Genomic DNA, 23,668 nt, shown 5'->3' with positions numbered 1-23,668 from the left:
ATCCCCTGGCTCCCATGCTGTGCTCTCCTTTCTCCAACTTTCTCCCTTTTCCTCACTCTTTTCCGCCTCTTTTCACTCTGCCTGCCTTTCATGCCTGAAACCTTCCATCCTCTCCCTGCTGCCACTCTGCATCCCTATTTACATCACTCGCAATCTTGAGGTATCCTGTCTCAGCTCAGACTTGACAAGTGATGGTTGTGTGTCTCATTCTCTCACCTCCTCCCTGAACCCCTTCAACCAAGCTCTGCGAACTTTCCACCTTCCACACACAATCTCGTCTCATGTCAGCAGGGAACCTGTAGGCATCGGCGTGCCACTTTTGATCATTGCTTTTGCCGGGAAGCCTCATCGCCTTGCTCTGCCTCGGAGGCAGAATGACAGAGAATGAAAGAAAGGCAGAAGAAAGGAAAGTAATGTCAAGTCTGGGGAGCTCCTGAGTTGGCGCATGCCGCTCTTCGGTAGTAAACAGGTTTGCCGTGCAACACAACACTTGATGACATACGTGCTTTGGGTGCTTTTGAGGTATTTTTAGTAGTGGAGGAAAATGCAAATTACTGGGATGGAATGAGTAACACAGGGTTGATTCATATCTGAATATTAATAGGTAGTCCAACAGTAAATTATGTCACTCCATTAAAATAAATTACTTTGATTCAATGCTTGGCCTTAAAAACGGTCAATGTTCAAGTCAGGGTGTCCAAATTTTTTCCACCGTTATTAAAAAATAACACTTTTTTAAATTTAATATTTGAACTCGTAGACCAGGGTTCAATTCCACCCTCGGCCATCTCTGTGTGGAGTTTGCATGTTCTCCCCGTGCATGCGTGGTTTTTCTCCGGGTACTCCGGTTTCCTCCCACATTCCAAAAACATGCTAGGTTAATTGGCGACTCCAAATTGTCCATAGGTATGAATGTGAGTGTGAATGGTTGTTTGTCTATATGTGCCCTGTGATTGGCTGGCGACCAGTCCAGGGTGACAGCTCGTCCGAAGACAGCTGGGATAGGCTCCAGCACCCCCTGCGATCCTGGTGAGGATAAGCGGTAGAAAATGAATGAATGAATTACAACTCATTGCTACTAAATTGACATTATTCCACTAAAATGATGACTTGTTAGATTGCAACTTTGTTCTCTTAATATTTTTGACTGCATATTTTTCAATTTTTATATCAATTTTTCCAAGGTCTAAGTGGTGTTGCCATACTTTTCAACAGTCCAATGAATGACCGGTGACTGAAAAACTGACCACTCACAGCATAGTTTCCCAGTAATGCTACAACACAATGTTCAATAAGGACTTTCATTTCATGAACAGAAATTGAGTCACATAAGTGAGTGGGAACTTTATGTCCTGCTGAAATCCAACATGAGCAACCAACCATGGATGTCTGATATGTATTATTATGAGATTAGGCTGTTGAAACACACACTGAGCCACTAGAAAAATGTAGTTGCTGAACTGAAATGTACTCAGAATGGCGCCTTGAGGAACACCACAGGCTACGTCTTTGTGAATACTTCCTAAATTAAATTACAACCATTTTTGGATGATGTTAGAACGTCCAACCCTGAATGATATTGAATTTTGCAGTGGTTCAGCCCAATAACACCACAATTATAAGACTATGTAGGAAACTTGTGGACCATCTTTGTGCTTAGAGAAAGCCCTACAAGACCGAGTAATCAGATAGTTTTTTGGAAAATGACAGATGAATTAAACATTCACTTTATTTGACAACATCATGTCAGGAACATCAATACATTAATGCACACAGACTTCACATGCTGCTAATATTCTTCCTTGACCACCTGTTATGTATTACATAAGATATGTATTAGTTGGACTCACTGAACTGACACATTTTCTGCCTGTTCTCATTTTTTCTCGATTTAATATACCTTCTTTATCTTCAACAAATCGACGTTCACAACGGATCCAACCTGTTGTTTTTGTCCAACAAACTGTCACGCAGCTTTTTAGTCGATGTGTAAAGACGCAAAGACTGTTCCCATGAATACTTTGGCACACGTGTACACATTCAGGGCCCAAAGATTTCTGGGTGAACGCTTGTACATGTTGAAATGCTTCTTAGGAGTAAGGTATCTGCCCGCTCAGAGCAGAGATTCATCAGTCACTCTGTCATTACAACACACACACACACACACACACATACTGGAGTGTGTGCTTTGGCATGTCACAGCGAGCCACACAGTCCAACCATAATTGGCTTCGTGAGGGTTGCAAAGCCTCACACAGAGTAGCCTATGGTCATTTAAACATACACACACACGTCCAAATGGGGTGCATAATCAGCCACAAGCACTTTTTGTACCAATGAGTCACAATACTTTCGATGATTTTGCAAAATTCACCCACTCACCTGGCAGTATATTGTGGTGTAATGGTACAGCTGCTTCCTTACAAGACTGGGGTTGAAAGTTCAATCCCCACCCCTCAAAATAATACACTGCTTAGGGTCGCAATTATTGTTAAAGACACTGTAATGTACTACTCTGGCAGCAAATAAGAAAAAGTTTAGCTAGCCTCGTTTATGTACAGCCAAGTGGACGTAATCAAGCAAGCTGCTTGAGGGGAGGAGGAGGAGGAGGAGGTGCAGACAGCACAGATTGTCTGATTTTTTGGAAAGTGCTTCCATCTCCTCTGCTAAACAAGGACTCTGTGCCTCCCTCTCGCCTTCTCTGTTGGCGTGCCAGCAGCCTCAATGTGACAGACAGATGAGTCATAAAAGTGTCCCAGAGCTGCACGACAGGCTGTGCAGACGACGAGCCAGGAGATGCGCAACAAGAGGTTGGACAAAAGGGGAGGACACGATCGACAAGCGGCGGGGAAGAACACCTGTCTGCTTCTCGTGAAGAAAATGAAGCCAAAATGTAGTACATGTTTAACAGGTCCCTTATTACGCAAAATTGACTTCATGATGTTAAAACAGTTATACGACACATGAACCTCTGAACCTGCAGAGGTCTTTACAAGGATCTTGCATATGATGTATATTTCATATTGGAGTCATATAAGAAATGGAAAATGCATGGTTGTAATTGTTACATTAGTGAAGTCCGGCAATCGCTCCTTAAGAGTGTTTTGCAATACATATTTTTTGAATGTGTGGAGCAGGGGTGGGCAAACTACAGCCCGGGGGCCACATCAGGCCCGCCAAGTGTTTGAATGTGGCTCGCCCGTTCTTTCATTCATTCATTCATTCATTTTCTGCCGCTTTTTCCTCACGAGGGCCGCGGGGATGCTGGAGCCTATCCCAGCTGTCTTCGGGCGAGAGGCGGGGTACACCCTGGACTGGTCGCCAGCCAATCACAGGGCACATATAGACAAACAACCATTCACACTCACATTCATACCTATGGACAATTTGGAGTCGCCAATTAACCTAGCATGTTTTTGGAATGTGGGAGGAAACCGGAGTACCCGGAGAAAACCCACGCATGCACGGGGAGAACATGCAAACTCCACACAGAGATGGCCGAGGGTGGAATTGAACCCTGGTCTCCTAGCTGTGAGGTCTGCACGCTAACCACTCATCCACCGTGCCGCCCGCCCGTTCTTTTCCATATTTAATTTAAACTTAACATAGAACCTAGCATCATGGCTTGAACCAACCTTTTGATGGTTTAAGTAGCTGTTTTATCAATTTCGTTATTTGATGTGGTCTTCTGTTTACTAAGTGCTGCTGAAAACAGCGACACAAGCACATATAGCCCCCCATCAATTATGTTAAAGCAATGCGGCCCGTGAGTCAAAAAGTTTGCCCACCACTGGTGTGGAGGGACAGGAAGTGACATCGTGGGTTTAAGCTCGGTGTGGGTTACAGCCGCAATATATTCTATGTTATGTTGAAAAAAAAAGTGGAAAAAAGTGCCCAACCGCCCTGGGCATGGACAAGCATTACAGCCACAGACGCTCCAAACGGCATGTTCCCTATAGGGTTGACTAAAAGCACTTTAAACTGTCTCAATTCCGGCATCAAGGCTAGCCTGTTTGTGGGACCTCTGAGACTCCAAACTGGTTAAAAAACAGAATAATATATATGCCGATAAACCGGTACTAATTGACTTGCACTAATTTGTTTTGTACATCGGAGGCTATTAAACGTAGGTCTCATTTTCCCAAATTGGAGTCAGTTGTGTGTTTCAATAGTTTATTTGTTGTGTGATTTTGCTGCTGTGACTTTGTCATCGCTCAGGCTTTGTTTTAGCCTCACTGGATTTCAGAAGTGTTGTTCAGGACTTTTAGCTCATTATGTCTGCGTCGAGCATTGGGTCGACTGTTCTGCATGAGCGTGCATATGTGAGGATGTGATTGTGTGTCTGTTCTAATCTTAGGGGAAATGTGTATGCGTGTGTGTGTGTTTCTCGTCAGCCTCTGGGCCAACCCCACTGAGGGTTACCCCCTAGGACTAGCACACCCCAAGCCCCCCTCTCTTACATTTCCCCTGTCTAGCTACCTCTGTCTCTGCACACACACACACACACATACATAAAACCTCCCCCCTTTGCCCCTCCTTTTGGCCTCTTTAACCATGACACTTTGAATCAAGCAGAAATTAATGCAGATGATGCATTCACTGTCTCATTGTAGATGGATATCGAGATGACAGCGACATTGAGGGAAAAAAAAAACCCTGATGTCAAAGCTTTTAGGGGAGCCACGGGGCGTTTGTATAGTTGCTGTTTGTGTAAAAGCAAAGATATGTGAGCTTCTTGAATATGGGCTTGTGTGTTGCTCCTTTTTTTTGTGTGTACATGTGTGTGTGTGCACATGTCGCACAGTAATCCGCCACCTGGAGAGAGCAGAAAGGGGTTATGGGTAATATGCGAGCTGCCGTTTGATTGATGAGCCAATCAGAGCAGCACAAAGGATTTCATTAACAACAGACACAACGCTGCAAATCAGCAATCATGCACACACACTTACTTATCAACACTTTACAGCGGATACACAAAGTGACCCACAGTCACTTCTGCGAGTGTATCAGCCCCGCCCAAGCCTCCACAATGTGAGAGTGTGACATAAGTAGCACGGTGTTATCACAAAGTCAGCAGTAATATTGTGTTCATTTCATCAAGGGAGACGCCAATGCTTTTGGGTCACCCGCTTTGCTTTCTGGGGCCCACTAAATCCAAACAAGCATGTGTTAATTCTTCTTGTTGTGTTTCGCAATCACATGGCAAAGACGACTTGACAGCCAGGGAGGAAAAGTCAGACTTCTTTTTTTTAAAGTAAATTAGTTTTCAGCCCTTTGCTCCATTTATTTAAAGAACGGTTCAGAACAATGTTGCCTCTAATTTTTCAAGTGTCTGAGCAAACATACAAAGGACCTCAGCATTCCTTGGACCTCAAATGCAAAAATACAACAACAAACAAATGAGGAAAATTGGGCTTCAAACTTCCTGTGTCGCGTAAATACAACCATCAAAATACAAGCACTATTATTATCAGTGTTGCCAACTTGGCGTCAAAACATCGCAAAAGCGACTAGCATCTTTTTCTGCTGTCATTGGGGAGTGTCCTTGTATTTGGGGACTTAAAAGTGAAAGCACGCATTTTGTGTACTCACTGACCAGCAGCGGGTGCTGTTGACAGGTCCACCCCGCTCAAAGGAAGTCCTAAGCCAGCAGTGTACAGTCAGCTTCCGTGGCCTACTGAGAGCATGATGTGGAGGCCCTACACATTGAAAGTGCAAATTAATTTCCCTAAAGCATTTGATATGCAAATTAGACTGTGATGCCATGAAATGACTTCCAGGACAGCCAGTAGCTACTTGTCTGCCATGTTTATATTTGGTTAAGCTACACATGACATTCACTCCACACTTACCTACCTTTGGCTTGGTGTGTGGATGCGGTACTGCCCGTTTGTAAGCCAGCAGCCTGCAGCTCTCTTACTTCCTCTGCCCGAACCTGAAAAACAGTGGCATATACTACGTAAGGTGCAATTAATGAATTAAAGTAAAAATAAATATTATCATTGGCTGGACAGTGTTCATCATTTATGCAGGCGAGCAGCTCAGAGGAAACATCGGTACAGAAGCACCACAATTCACATCGTAGAGTGATAGGCTATACTTTCTCATTAGGGCGACATGAGTGTTGTTTTAGTGTGTGTGTGTGTGTGTTAGAGTGCTTTCTTATTATTGATTGCAATAATAAGACATGTGGACGTACAGATTATTTGCATCCCTGAGCAGAGTTATTGTTATTGGGCGGAGATGATGTGATTATGACCGTCATATCTACTCTGCCCGAGGCACTGTCTGCACGTGTGTCTGCATGTGTGTGTGCATGTGTGTGTGTGTGCCTACGAGGGGGTTGGGGTGGGGGGGTGAGACAAAGCCAAAAAAAAGTGCATACCTACGTCTGTCCTGCCATTTTCGTAGCATGTCTATGTCTAATTGGCTCGAGCTGATTCCACACCCGGAATCTATTTTACACGGTTACCAAGGTGACAGCATCCATCGTCAGCCACAGACCAGACACAACCATGTTAGCTCACACATGTAGTCTTTGTGCACACATACACACAGATACAAGAAAAACAGTAGGAAGTGTGCAGGCGCTCCAATCCCTCTTAATTAGCTCCATCTATTAGCAGCAAATCCACTAATTAAAGCCGAGCCAAGACACGACCCAAAGAACGCTATCTGCATAAGCCATATGGAGGCCGAAATGAGGAAGGGACTCAGAAATGACAACACGCATGCATGCATGCAAAGACATTTCTATTCAAGGACATCACATTCACTTGGATTCAGTTGTAGGACACACAACAAAGACAAAAAAAACGCAAATGTCAACCAAATACCGTAAGGAGTACACATTACAAAATGTAAATAGGGATGCAAAGTTGAATGAATCTCAACTTTCAGCTGGAAGAAATGTCATATAGGGCTTGTACAGTATAGTAGCTAGTACAGTTGCCATAGCAACACTGAGTTATCTCTCTTGGTGAGGATGCAACTTAATTTAATAAAACATATTCCCTCCCAAAAAGGATTAAACAGAACATCCCTGTGTGTTATTTATGTTATTTATGCATGTTTTTTTCCCTGTAAATTTGATTATATTTTGTTATATATTTAATTGTTTTTGTGTATTACTTTATATTTATTTTTATTTAAATGTAAACCCTGGAACCCCGCCTCTCACCCAAAGACAGCTGGGATAGGCTCCAGCACCCCCCGCAACCCTCGTGAGGAAAAAGCGGTAGAAAATGAATGAATGAATGAATGTAAACCCTGCAGCTAATGCTGCTAATTTATGGCTAAAAACTACATTCCACATGATGCTTCGAGTGTAGCTTCAGGAGGTAGTAATGTCGGCGAGTGAAGTGAAGTGACATATCATATGTTTGATCAAGCTAATTTGCCTCGAGACAAAGATGGCATCAAGAGCGACAACCTAAGTGACAGAGAGAGAGGCTGACAAAGTGTGTGATGAAGGAATTATGTGATGCTGACAAATTTTGTGGGTGCGGCTTACATTGTTTACATTTCAGTGAAGAATTGAATGCTAATTTGATTATCAGCGTCTATGTCACTACCCGATTTGTACTAGAAACACAATCCGTTCGGCACAGATGTAAGGCCTACGTCACTTCCTTCACTCGCAGTCGGTAACTGCTATAAAACAGTTTGGACTGATGGACGTAGTTTGCACATGTGGAGGACAAATTGGATTGTCTGATGTGTTTAGGCGGGTTTTGCATAGGTGCAGAACAGATTGTGTATCTGGTAGTACTGGTAAGTACTGGTAAGTACTGGCAAGTGTGTACAGATAAGGATATACACATTGCAAGGTATATGTGTGTTTTCATGTGGATGGATTTTTGGTGAGTATGGAAAACATGTTTTTAAAAAATACCTCTGAGTGTGACTTATCTGTCATCCGGGATATACACACACACGCGTGAAAAACACACCCGATTACTGTTTGCATCAAGGAAGGTCAGTGGAAACCTTCAGATTCTTTTGTGTCTGCCACCTTTTAGAGAGATGAAGAATGTCACGCATAAAACTTGTATCAGAGCGGCTGAATAGATGTCACACTGAGGTCTTTTGCTGCTGCAACCTTGGTTCAAGCCCGCCGTGATGACACGCCAAAGAACACCAAATGTGGCAGGGGGGTGAGGGGGGAGGAGGAGATGGGAATGAGAAACGGTGTGAAATTGAGACATACTTTCGACATTTTACACAAAGAGTGAAACCTCAAGGCCGCTGAGAGACGCCGTGTAAAAGGTTTTCTCATTATTATTCCATTATGGGCCATATTCATATAAAACACTGGAAGTTCTGATAAATAGGTGCAAAGGTGCAAGTAACGTTAAAAGTGAAGGTTTTTGCATTTGCGTTAAGTTCATTCTGTTTTGTTCAGTGGGTTTTCTTTTTTATTTTCTTTTTTTATCAAAGATGTGGCAGTGTGATTGAAATCCTGACGTTGATAAATGGAACGAAGACCTGCTGCGAAGCTTTTCGAAGCGAAGCGGAGCCACTCTCTCTCTCCCTCTCCCCGCCTCCCTCCCTCCCTGCACCCATCATTGTCCATCTTTTTAAAAGAGACACAAGATGAATGGGGACAAACCAGCGGGAGACAAAAGGAGTCATCAAAAATATTACAGACCAGAATGATGAAGAACAACACAGACGGTCTGCAAATATGCACGCCACTTTCAACAGGAGGCCACAGTTCAATTTAACACAAATTCTTCCAAGAATCAATATTGGAGTGATCGCCCATGCCGATACCGATACAATATGAAAAATAAATAACACAATATTAGTATCAGTTATCAGATCAAACTATGTACTTTACGTACTATTACTTTTAAAGGTCCCCCATCACACCTTTAATTATATCGTGGAGCAACTGCAGTATTCTACATTGGCCACTAGGTGTCGGTAATGTTACCGTAATGTACTAAATTACCGGAATAGGAGGCTTTTTTGAAGGTTTGAATGATTTTTTAAAATGAGCTATTGTTGTGCACGTAACCCACAATGAACTAAAACTCAAATCTGAACCTCAAACCTCACTTCCTGTCCGCCCCCCACTCATTTCCCCCAGCACCAGAACATATTTGCACCTTAAATTTCTTTTATTTTGTTTATCATATTGGGTAATATGCGTGTAAAAGTGACTATAGGGGTGTTATTGCATGTCTAGAGGGCTCTAATATTGTTTAAAAAAACATATTTAGAATATTGGGGTTTTCATATGCTCCAACTACAAAAATATTCCATTTATAAATCAGGAATCGTACCTGATGGAAATTCACCTATTTTGGTTGGGTCTGGAACCAATTAACCACGATAAACGATGGATTACTGTTTGTGAAAACATAGCTCATAGCTGATTATCTTTAAAGCTACAGACACACAAAACATTGCACAAACAGGACAACACTTTTAAACTGGATGATAATTCTATCAGATAATAATGATAATGACAAATACATGAGGTATTTTAAGTATCGCATGTCCTCCTTCAACTTCCTGGGCGACTTTAAAAATCTATCCACCTGCCAACAGCTTCTTAACTACCATCACCGTTGGACACCAGGCCACTTTTCCGAAGCTATTTTCCCCCCTTGTCGTATCGCCACTTTAGTTGTCAGCGGCGGAGAAGAAGGGATGTAAGGAATGTTCAGGAAGATTATAGGGAAGAGGAGCAGACACTTTCTGTTGTCTACTTCAGTCTGATGAATGTTGAGAAGCTTTCACATTGTTTATCATGCAGCCCTCGCGCCACTCTGTCTAATGGGCTGTGCATAGGTGGCATTTATATGGCCCGCAACATTCAACACCATTGAACATAACCTGCGGTTCCTAAGAAAGCTGGACGGTCGCCCGCCACTGAAAGAAGGGGTGAGTATAGCGGGGTTGCAGGTATGCGCCGTCTCCCTGCTGAGCCTTTTCAATTCTTTCCACTCCATTGCTTCGGCACTCCCCCCTCTTTTCAGCAGCTGCACTCAGTCGCTCCCCTCAAATCACCGTCTCCATCTATGAAGTGGGAAAGGGGGGGGGTAAAAAAAATCGATACAGCACCAAACAATGGCTTATAGGCCTTAGGGTGCAGCGTGCAAAAAGGTCACCGCTATACATTATGTATGGTGGCCAGCTAATGGTCAGTGTGCTCGCAGACAAATGGACTGTAAGCATCTACCCCGTGTGATGAGCGCACCGGGGAGAGGGCTTACACACGTACACACAATGATACACAGCGGCATGGGCGCCTATTGGCAGAAATGGATGTAAACAAGTGCGCGTAATCACGAGCATATTCACACACACTCGTTCTGAGACACACACACACACACACTCCGTTTAAAGTGCTTGATGGGCACATGTACATTCACAGGCACGTTCGCACAGGCGCACACACACGCGGCTTCTCACACATTTCATAATTTCTCCATCAGTGCTGCACAGAGCCAGGTTCAGAGAGCAGCACAGCTATTTATATTTTATATTACCTGTGATGATACACAGTTTTTCCCTCTTTTATTTGACACGTGTTCTTCTTTACAACAATTATAGGGCTTTTTTTGCAGCACATGTTCTGTTGCAAACAGTCCCCTCTAAATAGCAAGCATTTAAGAAGTTTGAGTTGAAACATTTCAGGTTTGGGTCACCGCATATCGTTGAGGGATGATGGTGGGTTCCATAGTTGACAACCACTGATCGGGGACTTTTGGCTACACACATACAAGCATCAGCCTTAAATATGTCTTATTTTCTCTTATTCTGTTACTGTATACGGTTGTAGAAGCGTAAAAATTACTATAGAGGTGCTATTTCATGTCAAGAGAGCTTTAATAATGTTGAAAAATATATTTAGAAGGTCGTAAATAGTTTTACATAGATGCACTGTAGATTACTTGTAATCACAAACAGGCCACAGCTAGCGTATGTACCAAAACGGAACATTTGTAGGGGACTACTTTCTGTCGTGGATTAATATTTGTTTCTTAATATTAAGAAATGATCATGTTCGGCATTTTGGCTACACACATACAAGCATCAGCCTTAAATATGTCTTATTTTCTCTTATTCTGTTACTGTATAGGGTTGTAGAAGCGTAAAGGTTATTATAGGGGTGCTATTTCATGTTGAGAGAGCTCTAATAATGTTGAAAAATGTATTTAGAAGGTTGTAAATAGTTTTAAATAGATGCACTGTAGATTACTTGTAATTCCAAACAGGCCACAGCTACAGTATGTACCAAAACGGAACATTTGTAGGGGACTACTATCTGTCATGGATTAATATTTGTTTCTTAATATTAAGAAATGATCATATTCGGACAATAGAACACAGAATAATCCCACCAATCACGGCTACTATCAGTCATGGCTCCAACCTATGGCAGCACACTTGGTGGTGACCACGGCAACAACTACTACAAAAAGAAAAAATAAATAAATAAGGTGACTAAATCCACAATTATTGCCTAGTAGGGAAGAGAGTAGATACATCAGTATGATGTGGTAATTGCCTGGACACACTAGTGGGGGCAGAGAGAGCATTCTTTATATAGGAGAGGGAAATAACATGACAGGCAACACTGTGTGTGTGTGTGTGTGTGTGTGTGTGTGCGTGCGCGTTTGAGACAGAGTTTGACCTTCATGTAGTATTGCTGGAGTTGACACAAGCACGTCTGCACTGGGACAAGAGCTCAGGTTTAACAGGCATATTGAAAAGGTCAGAGCTGTCACTCACACTAACACACAGACAAAAGATGCACACTCAAGTAAAGACCGTTTGTCCACACACAGGCCCTAACACAGAGAGGGGGCACACCCGAAAAATTGCACACCATGTCAAATTAAAATAAGCCGTCTGCTCATTTTGTGAGAAACACACACACAGCTGCCAAAAATCCCTCAAGCTGGTGTTTTTTTTTTTTTTTTGCCTGGTCTTACTTCCCTCCCTCCTTCCACACCCACTCACAAACAATCCCCAGACAGGGTCATTGGTGAACGTAGTTGTTTTGGTTCCTGTATGGATTTGTGATTGGCTGCCGGGTTGCTAGACAAAAAAAAAAAAGAATGTTTTCCTCCACCTCTCAGGCACCCGCCTAATCTGCTTCCTGATTGGCTGATTAATATCCCTACTTTCTTTCCTCCAGCCGGCTGCTGCTGCAGTGTTGACACATGCTGGCTCCATCACCTGTTATCATGGAAAATACTCCTATAAAAAATAGCTAATGAAAACAGCCATAAACAGAGCTCACAAAGCTAACAGCAAGCCAGGGAGTGACACGGAAGTGCAAGTCCACACATGTTCACTCTGAACATAGTGCCACTCACGCAAAAACACCTTCCTCGGTTATAATCCGTTGAAGGTGATAATTTATTCTCTTTTTTTTTTCCTCACTTGTGACACAAATTGCTTCCACACAGGTGGAACATCTACAGTTACAGCGCTACAGAAGGAACAAATATCTGTTATTGACAAAGTTACAGCAACAGTATGTCTTGTTTCGTGATAAATTCTGAATCATTCCGACCGTCTGTTTTCTCTTCACACTTTTTTTTTTGCAGAAGGCATTGCTGTTATCCATTGTGGCCACTGTACACAACTGCCCAGTCCTTAAAGTACAGTCAAGGAAATGTATTGCGAGTGCCACCCTTAGTTTATCGATCCATCTTTGTACCTTTGCTTTATTACATTTGATGCAACCTGAGCCCTAATCCTTGATCTTTGAAGCGATGGAGCCATGAAATGAGATACAGCCGTTGTTTATTTCATAGAATCAGGTTTGGTTCGGGGGCGGCACGGCGGTGGTTAGCGTGCAGACCTCACAGCTAGGAGACCAGGGTTCATTTCCACCCTCGGCCATCTCTGTGTGGAGTTTGCATGTTCTCCCCGTGCATGCGTGGGTTTTCTCCGGGTACTCCGGTTTCCTCCAACATTCCAAAAACATGCTAGGTTAATTGGCCACTCCAAATTGTCCATAGGTATGAATGTGAGTGTGAATGGTTGTTTGTCTATATGTGCCCTGTTATTGGCTGGCCACCAGTCCACGTGGCCGAAGACAGCTGGGATAGGCTCAGCACCCCTGCGACCCTCGTGAGGAAAAAGCGGTAGAAAATGAATGAATGAATGAAGGTTTGGTTAGGGCTGGGTAGTGGTTGAGTGGTTACCATGTCAGCCACACAGTCAGCATGCGTGGGTTTTCTCCGGGTACTCCGGTTTCCTCCCACATTCCAAAAACATGCTAGGTTAATTGGCGACTCCAAATTGTCCATAGGTATGAATGTGAGTGTGAATGGTTGTTTGTCTATATGTGCCCTGTGATTGGCTGGCAACCAGTCCAGGGTGTACCCCAACTCTCGCCGGAAGACAGCTGGGATAGGCTCCAGCTCCCCCGCAACCCTCGTGAGGAAAAAGCGGTAGAAAATGAATGAATGAATGAAGGTTTGGTTCGGGCCGCATAGTGGTTGAGTGGTTAGCATGTCAGCCACACCGTCAGTATGCGTGGGTTTTCTCCGGGTACTCCTACATTCCAAAAACATGCTAGGTTAGTTGGCGACTCCAAATTGTCCATAGGTATAAAATTGAGTGTGAATGGTTGTTTGTCTATATGTGCCCTGTGATTGGCTGCCGACCAGTCCAGGGTGTACCCCGCCTCTCACCCGAAGACAGCTGGGATAGGCCCCAATATAGCTGCGACCCTAGTAAGGATAAACAGCATGGAAAATGGATGGTTTGGTTAAAAAGATATCTGGTCATGTGGTGCTGCTATTAGCATCGTATTGTCATCGAGACATCAGACTTTGGCGCCATGCCACAACCACTCAAATACTTCACAATTCACATTCACCCATGTGTCTGGTATACCTTGTTCTGTTTTGGTGGCGATCGGGTAAATTCCCCAAGAGGAGTTACTTCACAAACAAGGCCTGGAAACGTCCAAAATCACTCAAAAAATGGCTGTTTTGATTTTGTTTTGTTTATGTATCCCGGCCGTTAACACCATCACAGTCAGTCAGTTCTCGGTTGCACAGGTGGACATTTTCAATGGTCATAAAAATAAAAATGAAAATCTACAGACAGACAGACGAACGGGCGGGCGGGTGGTTAGGCGGGCGGGCGAGGCAAGCAGCAGGAATGAAAATGCAATATTCATCACTCCGGTATCAGTCTATTATTTATTAAGTCTGAATCAGCTCTGTCATCATCCACACTCTAACAGGCAGAGCCTCCAGCACCGCCACAAGGAGCCTGTGCACCGTATACCGATAGATTTCCCAAATGAAATAGATGGACACGTTGCAATCTGGTCAAAACACAGCTAATGAGAAAGCGGGCTTCATGTAAAATCCTCTGCGAGGGAATTGAGCAGATTTGCGAGCAAATATTTCATTTATACAGCTTTTCTTTTGCTTCCAGGTGAACAGCCGCGTTCTGTGTAATTTGTTGCTATTCCTGTGAATGGCATTAATCACACCATATGTAGCTCTAATGTACTTCCAGTGCATTCACGCTGGCCATTAACACGTGAAACCTCACGTCCAAATAGTTAATGCGCGCTGCTTTAAATAGCCATCGGATGGATTAATGGTGGAGGTAATCATTTACAGTATGCTTTATTAATCTGCTCTCCTGTTATTAGGATCGTTATTAAGGCCGTCTCTCGTAATGGCTTGATGGTGGTGGGGAGCGATCCAGACACTGAGGATCTTTACTATTGATCCCTTCTTTCACTTTCACGTCGTTCCCACCAGTGAGTGTCGACAACTTAGATGATGTGCTGACATGTGCAGCATTGGCTCACAGACAGAAAGAGAGCGAGAGCTACGCAACAAGTCAGCAGCGATTTGTCATATGTCAAGTATGCTTTATTTGGGGGAAAGACTTTCTACCTGCAAGCATGAATGAATTTACAAACACGTCTCGCTACAAACCTTGATAACATCAGCGAGGCTTATCTAATCTTTGGTTTGGGGAGGCAAAATCCCCCCGACTGGAATAAAAATGAAAAAATCCTACTGTCAGCAACCTTGGTGGTTCCAGTAGACCACTAATGAGTTACGTCAGACGAATGGAAAGCTTACTTTGGAAGAGATTTCTATCAAGTGGTCCAGTTCAGTTGGGTTTGCCATGGTATGGAACTGATTGGTAAACGCAGATCAACAGAATCTTTCTGCTTATTATGAAATGTGGTGGTCCAATATCTGCTACACCAGGGGTCTCAAACATGCGGCCCGTGGGCCAGACCCCCGCCTTGATATGAAAGTTTAATGTTAGTGCGGCCCGCGCAAGTTTGATATGGATGCTGTATGGTATCATGTACCCAGAAATAATTATTACGTTTGATTAATGTTCATGTTAAAGGTTAAATAACTGTTAATAGTTATCCTCCCTATCCATGCGGAAGTGGTAAGTTTTTGGCTATTTAAGTTTAAAGGAAATAACTTGAAGGCTACTGTTTAGGTCGCTAGCTCTCTAGTTTGCGAGTTAGCATGTGTCTCAAGACCCTGCAGTTGCGCAATATGTTGTAAATAAAAAGAGTATAAATGTGACTATAGTCGTGTTTTGTCATGTCTACAGGGCTCTAATAATGCATTGTTCATTTTAATCTGAAAAAAATAATTTGTCTACCCACCAACTATATATGGTTTCTTAAGTTTTTATTATTTGCCGTTTTATTATTATTATTATATTTATTTATTACTGATTGATTGATTATCTTTATTCTTGATTTGTTTATTCATTTTTCATCTTATTTTGTGCAGAAAAATTAAAAATAAGATATTTCAGAACAGTGGAATGTTTTATCAGAGCTTTTCTTGTAGAAAATCAGAACCAAAGAACTGAAAAAGTTTGTATATTTTTCTGTTTTTAATAAATGTGTTTTTGTTTTTTTTTTGAAAACCTGATGCGGCCCAGCCTCGCCCAGACCCTAGCTCCAGTGGCCCCCAGGAAAATTGCGTTTGAGACCCCTGTGCTAGACCAATCAATCCATACACAGATACAGATACATCAGACAAATACCTGACATTAGTAACTACAGAAACACACGGAAGTACAGCTCCACCCTGAAACAAAAACTACTGAAAAGGACCAGTACCACTACAAATGGTACAGATTCACAGTTAGCGGCAAAACGATACTTAACTGAAATCCAGTGCTTCAGGCGTTGCACTTGGCAGCAATACCAAGGGATCAGGAGGGACATGCCACAAATACAGCTATAGATATAGCATTTGCAATTATGTAATTATGGAAAACCAGCAAGGCAATAAAAGCTGCCAATGTGGTTAAAGAAAGTGCTGATCTTGCTTAGAGATCAATCCAGTTCTGGTAATCATTAATTATGGGTAATGACACCCCTGAGTTGTTGATAATATGTTGAAATTACTATACAGAGTCTGTTAGCATTACTTTTCCCGCATGTAAGACGACTAATCACCTTCCAGAAATAGACGTGGATCTGATCGGGAACTAGCGGCAATAAAAACCTGAGGGACAGGATCACACTCGCATCCGAGGGTTTATTGGTGCCATCTGGCACGGAACTTTTCACTTGCTAGCAGGGATACGGAAAAAAAAAAAAGCAAGACGGAGACTTTAAAAACATGATCCACAATTGATGAGATAAATGAGGCACTGTTACGTGGTGCACCTGAACGCCCAGTGAGATGAGCTTCCGAGCCAATCAAGTGTTGACGTACGGGGGCTGCTGTGCGCCCGTTTACTATGCATGCGGTTCCATCTCAGTGCACACACACTTATTCCGCAGCTAATGAGGCCTTGGGAGGTCGGATGCATCTGAAAACGTTTCACTGTCTGCTTGCCTTCTTGCATGCTTAACGGCGCATGAACCTTGCAGGGCACTTGGTACAGATACTGTACGTGCAGGACATATCACAAGGCGACGCCTCGTGTACACATTCGCAACACTCGTTTACCCCATTTGGCTTTTTTCGCTGCATGCTATCTTTGCATCTTTCTATCAGCTGAGTTGCTGAAGCATGGGCAGCCGTTAACAGGATTCCAGTCTGAGAAAAAACATGCCTTACCGCTAGCTATATTATATTAAAAGAAAAAAAACTATGATTGGAAACAGCAAGGTTACTGATGCACATCTAAGTTAACTGATGAGGAGCCCTTTAAAGTGGAATACATATACAAAAGTGGAAAGAAATAGACGGTAAAATGCACCAAATGCAAGCAGAAAAACACAAACAGCACCCGAGTGTCATAAGCATTCCACATCGCGAGCAAGCCCCTGACTCCACTTCAAAGCTCTCTGCCTGACAGTGGCTAATGATGAACACTCACATGGAGAGCAAAGAGACGGGGGGGGATCCAGAAAATAAATAAATAACTAAAAGGGCCTCTTCCCGTCTTTCACGGCGAGATAAAAGACGAGCGCTCGCGCCAGACTGGGGCTAATGTGCATTTAAGCACTCATACATACATACATAAACGAGTACACAGGCAGACACACTTATCATGCAAATGTAGAATAATTACAGCCTTGTCTGCAGGAGGCAACGCCGGGTTGCTTTTGAGTATAAGGTCTCTTCAAACGATGAATAGATGTTACGCCAGTCAATGGAGGGAATGTGGGACGAGCGTCGCCAAAACAACTGCACAAAAGACATCTGCCAATGACATCATCATGTTAACATTGAAACCATGTGAGGTTCGCATCTCTTCACACAGAAACATATGAAACCTTCGAGCTTGTTAACTGATTGTTAACCGATCACTATTTTGAAGCTTCTCGAAGGGAGGGGATGGTGCTCTGCCAATGATGGCGGCACTCATGCAGCCTCAGATCATGACACACCCACCATCATCTTAGCATGGATGTATTCCAAGGGAAGCTCGACACAGACTATTCTTTTCGGTGTGGACGTGAATGCGAAATAACAGCAAAACCGAATCCCTCATAGTCCTTGGTTAAATCAACAGAGCCAAGTTGGAAACATACGGCGCAACAGCTGCAGCGACAAATAGGTTTAAAATTGGCGCCCAATGCATGACTGCAAACAGTGAGGAAATGGCAGAGGGCTTAGGACACGTGAACACATACAAATGACCAGGCAGGACTTTCAAATCAAACCAAGGCACGCAGGCACACATAACCTCTCCACAGACTTGCACGCAAACTAATTGGCCACCCCATTAGTAATTTATTAAGCTTGTCCTTGTAAATTTTATCAGGTATCCAGCAGGGGAATTGATTTATTGATTCTCTTTGCATTCATCAGGCCCAGAAAACAGAGTGAAAGAGAAAGCGGATGAGTGCAAGGCAGGCAGAGGTGGAGAGAGCGATGGAGTACATTTATCAGGACGGACAGCATTGGGTTCCAAACAGCTTTGCAGGAGATCAGACTGGAGTATGTTGTGATTCCCCCTGGGTCGCTACTATATCCTGCTTCATTCACAACACTGCCTTGCCTCAGCTCATCAATGTGCACCCCCCTCCCTTGCGATCAATGATTCTCATAAAACACCATCCGGGCTTTGCCTTAATACATTCTACCCAAAAAAACAACATCAAAATATCAAACTTCATTTTAACCCAGAGGAACTACAGACCGGCAGTGGGGCAAAAAGAGTACACAAGGTCAAGGACATAGTGTAAGATTAAAAAAACAGCTGCTGGGGAAAAAAAAGCCCTGCAATGTTCAATATGTATGAGGTTATGACCTCATTACTGTACCACCGCTGGCCCACTAGTTTCCAGGTTTTCTCTTTTCTTTCCTCAGGTATTGGCGAATATTGACTGGCTGGAGAAGTATATTGTTATTGGGATAGCATCAGTCTCTGTGGCTCATCCAGCAAGCACATCATTTCTCAACTGAACCGCTGTGTTTGTGATGCAGGTGCGGTCCAAAGGGAGAAAGCTCATATTCACGGTGTTCAATCATCCTTGCAGCAAGAGAAAAAGTAGCAAACAAACAGAAAGAAGAAAGTCAAGAACTACCTTTAATCAATGTGTTAAGAAAAAAAAAACGGGCAGCTACTGACTGATGTTTCACTCTAAAAAAATCAATGGCCGTAACTTTAGGGTGTTTAGTTGTATCTCCGCAAAATTTGGTGCACACCTTTGCGGGAGTGACAAGCACAGGATGCAAAATTTGAGCAAGGTTGATTGAAAAACATGGCTGCCATCAAGCAGAACAACTTTACAGGGGCTCAGGACGTAGCAGTTAATTGGCCATTTAAGTCATTGGCCGTTCATCTAATGATAATAACACTTTTAAGGATATCTGAATTCCATGTAAAGGACCACGTCTTCCAAATGTCAATGTGTCGATGCTACTATGCGTGTCAAATTCATTCATTCATTTTCTGCCACTTATCCTCATTAGGGTCGCGGGGGTGCTGGAGCTTATCCCAGCTGGGGTACTGGTGGCCAGTCAATCACAGGACACATATAGACAAACAACCATTCACACTCACATTCATACCTATGGACAATTTGGAATCGCCAATTAACCTAGCGTGTTTTTGGAATGTGGGAGGAAACCGGAGTACCCGGAGAAAACCCACGCATGCACGGGGAGAACATGCAAACTCCACACAGAGATGGCCGAGAGTGGGATTGAACTCGGGTCTCCTAGCTGTGAGGCCTGTGTGCTAACCACTCGAACACAGTGCAGCTCCATCCCTACATATAAATGATAAATAAAAGCATTAAATGAACATTTAAGGTAACGTTTACCTTCAATGACCACATGATTCTCGACAAGTGTTCCCAAAGACACAATGTCCAGCAGCAAGATCAACCACCATCATCTTGCCGTGAGCCATTTCTTGAGTTCAATAGTGAGTGGGATTGAACTCGGGTCTCCTCGCTGTGAGGCCTGTGTGATAACCACTCGCTCGCCGTGCAGCCGCGTGTCAAATTATCACAACATATTCAGCATTTTGGTTAAAAAAAAAATCCCTTTTTCGAGTGAATGTTTAGTGTAGTTTAGTGTAGTTTGAAGAAGTAGCATGGAAGTGGCCTGTAACTACAGTACAGTATACTGTATGTTTACGGGCATGTGTGTATGTGGGCGTCCAAGTTAAATTGACGTGACAGCAGTGGGCCTCAACTGTAAGCATTGCTTTCTGAAGTGCAATCCTCTATGAAAACGTCTAAAAATCGACCGTTTTTTGTTGTTTGGTTGATCTGAATAACTCCAGCATCCCATTCCCCCCTGAAGGCATCGCCTCGACTGGTATTGTTCCAGGATTCTCCCAACATTGCTCACCAGGAAGCAAGCGCTGCCTGCTGCGCGATTGTTGGACCAAGCCATCCGTGTCTAGGATTTGGGAATACCATTCCATAATCCCCGGCATGACTTCCCTCTATCTTTGGATGTCTCAGGTTGGAACATGTAGGTGGTGTGCCGTAAACACACATGCACACGCATATGGACTCAAGCGATAAGGCTCGTGGATGTTTTAAGTACTTTATGGTATGGATTCTAACCATTTAGCCGTGGGCATTTGGACTCTTTACTCCTGCGTACGCTCCACATATGATACTAGAAAAGTTTAAAAGTACATTCAGAGCTGCTTTTCTGTTATCTTCTCATATAACAAATTGGCAAATCAAGAGCGTATCCATTACATAGGCATTTCTCAAAGATGCATGGTACATGGATACTTTATATATACTATACTTTACATATAGCACAGGAATAAAGTCAAAATATTAACAGACAAAGTTGTGATCTAAAAAGAAAGTCACAATTTCAGAATTTAAGTTGTAATATTCCAAAAAAAAACAAACAAAATTAATTTGAAATTTTTGGGGGGGACGATTCCAATATTAATTTGGAATTTTTAGAGGGAAGATTAGTTTGGAAGTCCAAATATTATGGGAATAAAGTCAGAATATTCAGAAAAAAATTAACTAGTTATAGTAAAATTAAATTAAAATACAGCGAGTAATTTTACAAGAATGAAGTCAAAATATTCAAAAAAAAAAAGGTGTACGGCAACAAGTGGCATAAAATTCAAATATAATAAATATTCTTTAAGCCATATTAAGAGAAATAAAGCTTAATAATATTATTTCTGGACATTTAGTTTGGGTAAAAGTGATACTATTGTGGGTATAAAATCCAAATATTGTTCCTGTCCAGGTCTATAGAGTATGGGTGTGTCTCATGTCTTGGGTGCCATGTGTTAGCACTCGTAAAAAAAGTGCTTATCCATACACGTTTTAATTAAACCCTTCTTTTCCCACCTGCACACACACACACACACACACTTCCTGGGAGTGGCGGTGTGATTTCCGAGCAAGTGAGAACACTTGAGAGATGAGCTAATTGACGTTCACTATTCATGTATAGGCAATGCGACTGGGCTGTGGGCAGATGGTGTTTGTAAGCCACCATTGAAACAAGCAGGAAAGGGAGGAGGGTGACAAATAAGGAGCACAAGATATATGATGTACATTTGATAAAAAATACTTACTGTAATACAAGTTGTTTTTGTAATAATTGCATGTCAGATAGGACACTATATTGATGCACTACACTATGCAAGTGTCAGTATTACACATCCATATAATAAACGGGGAGAGTCTTCACAGTAAATGCATGGCTTTTGGCTGTTATTATGATATGCATTATATGCCTCAGTGCTGCAAGATGTGCAAATAACACAAAATGGAAGTTACTCATTGATGATAGAAAGCAAGAAAGTGTCGAAAGCTGACTGACGCCTTGGAAAGCTTAGACTTGACAGCTAATGACTTTCAATGGAACCGTGCATCATCGGGAGAAAGTGAGCGGAAAAAATATGTTTAATTGGTTATGTATGCTTCTAATAACAATTTATTGGGATTTTGTTTCGGGTTATTTTGTTTTGATAGCTTGAAAGCTGTATAAAATATTATGTGTTATATTATATATGACTTTATATAACATTTACTATTATTTCATTTGATTTTTGTTTATATTTTATTAATTTATCACTATTTTATGACATATATTTACATGATTATAAAAGTCACACTATTATTTTTTATTATGTTTATTTATTTACTGTAACTATTTGAAATTAGGCCAAACTTTTGGGAGAAATATCACTTTTATTGGTGGAACATGTGTGTGTGTGTGTGTGTGTGTGTGTGTGTGTGAACATTCCTTTTTTTGTAGTTGAGTTAGACAACAGTGAAGGTACTGAGTGTCCAGATAATCTATTTACTGAAATATGTTATATACCCATTATTTCTGTTGCCAGCGTTCCTGCAGTGATTTCTGCATGGCTGCCATTCTGCATCTAACTGTTGGCAACAAGGGGACCTTCATTTACAATCTTTCCACCCTTGACTGGTCTTATTTGCATCGTGTTCTGCTGTGATGTGTCCTGTTACTACTTTCATGTGACATTTTGTCTAATTTAACGTATGAAACAATGCTGTCACACCCCTGGACAGCGCTGGGGATGCAAATGAAGCGTCGTCGGGTAAAAATAGTCGAGCGGCGGTTTTGATAGTCTTCATTAATGCCTAACTGCTTATTAAGCGTGCAGATTCACTGCGCGGCCCTCTTGAATTAGTGAATTAAAACGTGCCGTTGTAAAGGGCACTCTGCGATAAAGACGCCGCCGTGCAGTAGTTGCGGATGATGGCGTCAAGCTCAGGCAGCTATGGAAATGACTCTGGCACCTCCAAGTCGCACATTTCGGTTTGCAGAGGGGAGGCTGTCGCTATGGTAACGCAGCTTTTTGGCTTTGCTGGGTGATAACAAGGTGGAGATGTGCTTTAAGTGGTAAGGGGGACGAGGGGAGATGGGAATGGGTGGAAGCACGCAGGGAGGGAGATAACTCAAAATGCATTTTATGCCTCAGAGAGAATTTACTGTACACTGGAAAGGTTGTATATGTGCTGCAAACATTCTTATTTGAAGTTATGGAGCAGCCACTCTTGAGCCTTGTCTTGGAAATTTGAGTCTTCAGCTCGGAGCTAGCCAATGAAGCGGCTATTTCTCCCAAACACACACACTTACATCAGCTAATCAAGAGATGGAAGGGGGCGAGGAGGAGTGGTTGGCTGTCAGCGTCCATGAAAAGCGGCCAACAGGAAGTTACAGCCATGTCACAGGAAATAGGATGTGTCTTTTTCCTGGGGGCCGCAGTATCCCCGCGATTAGAGGGAGCAGATTGAGCTGTCTCTTCACATTACACACACGCAAATAAAAAACACATGTGCGCTCACACACACACACACACACACATATCTGAGTGAAAAGGACAGAAGATGGAGTAACAGCATGTGAACACACACAAATAAACATTATCAGTGCAGGAACTTCCCGTTCTTTGATTGTTTGCAGCAGTATTGAAGGGAAAGGAGGAGGTCAACACTTCCTCCTGTTTTGACTATCACACATGGAGAGCAATTCCATGTATCACACATCAATAGACAAACAGTGAGAGGTCTACGTGACAAAGGGGGTGTACTTTTTATATGATTGTATAACTAGTGCAGTGGTAGAAAGCCACAAAACACACACAAAAGTGAGTATTACTTGTTCTCAAAGGACAATACTAAAAATAAAATACAGCTGGGATAGGCCCCAGCATATCCCCGTCCCGAGTCAGGTTTGAGTGGCATAGAAAATGGTTAGTTTTGTCGACAAGTACAAATACACATTTAAAATTGGTATTTGTC

The 23,668-nt window shown here is 42.6% G+C and overlaps 1 protein-coding gene across 1 annotated transcript in view; it reads right to left on the bottom strand.

Moving 5' to 3' along the window:
- The window catches only part of sox4a (SRY-box transcription factor 4a), a 70,343-nt gene that overhangs the window by 43,369 nt on the left and 3,306 nt on the right, over positions 1-23,668 (bottom strand). The window contains exons 2-3 of the mRNA XM_078792038.1: positions 5,857-5,935; positions 5,597-5,699 (exon numbers count right to left, since the gene is read on the bottom strand). The gene's annotated coding sequence lies outside the window, so the exon portion shown is untranslated. The remainder of the gene's footprint in view (positions 1-5,596; positions 5,700-5,856; positions 5,936-23,668) is intronic.

This window comes from Doryrhamphus excisus, linkage group LG7, assembly GCF_037039965.1.
Source record: "Doryrhamphus excisus strain RoL-2023G ecotype Guam linkage group LG7, RoL_Dexc_Guam_v1.1, whole genome shotgun sequence".
NCBI lineage: Eukaryota > Metazoa > Chordata > Actinopteri > Syngnathiformes > Syngnathidae > Doryrhamphus > Doryrhamphus excisus.
This window is presented reverse-complemented; position numbering and strand designations above follow the sequence as displayed.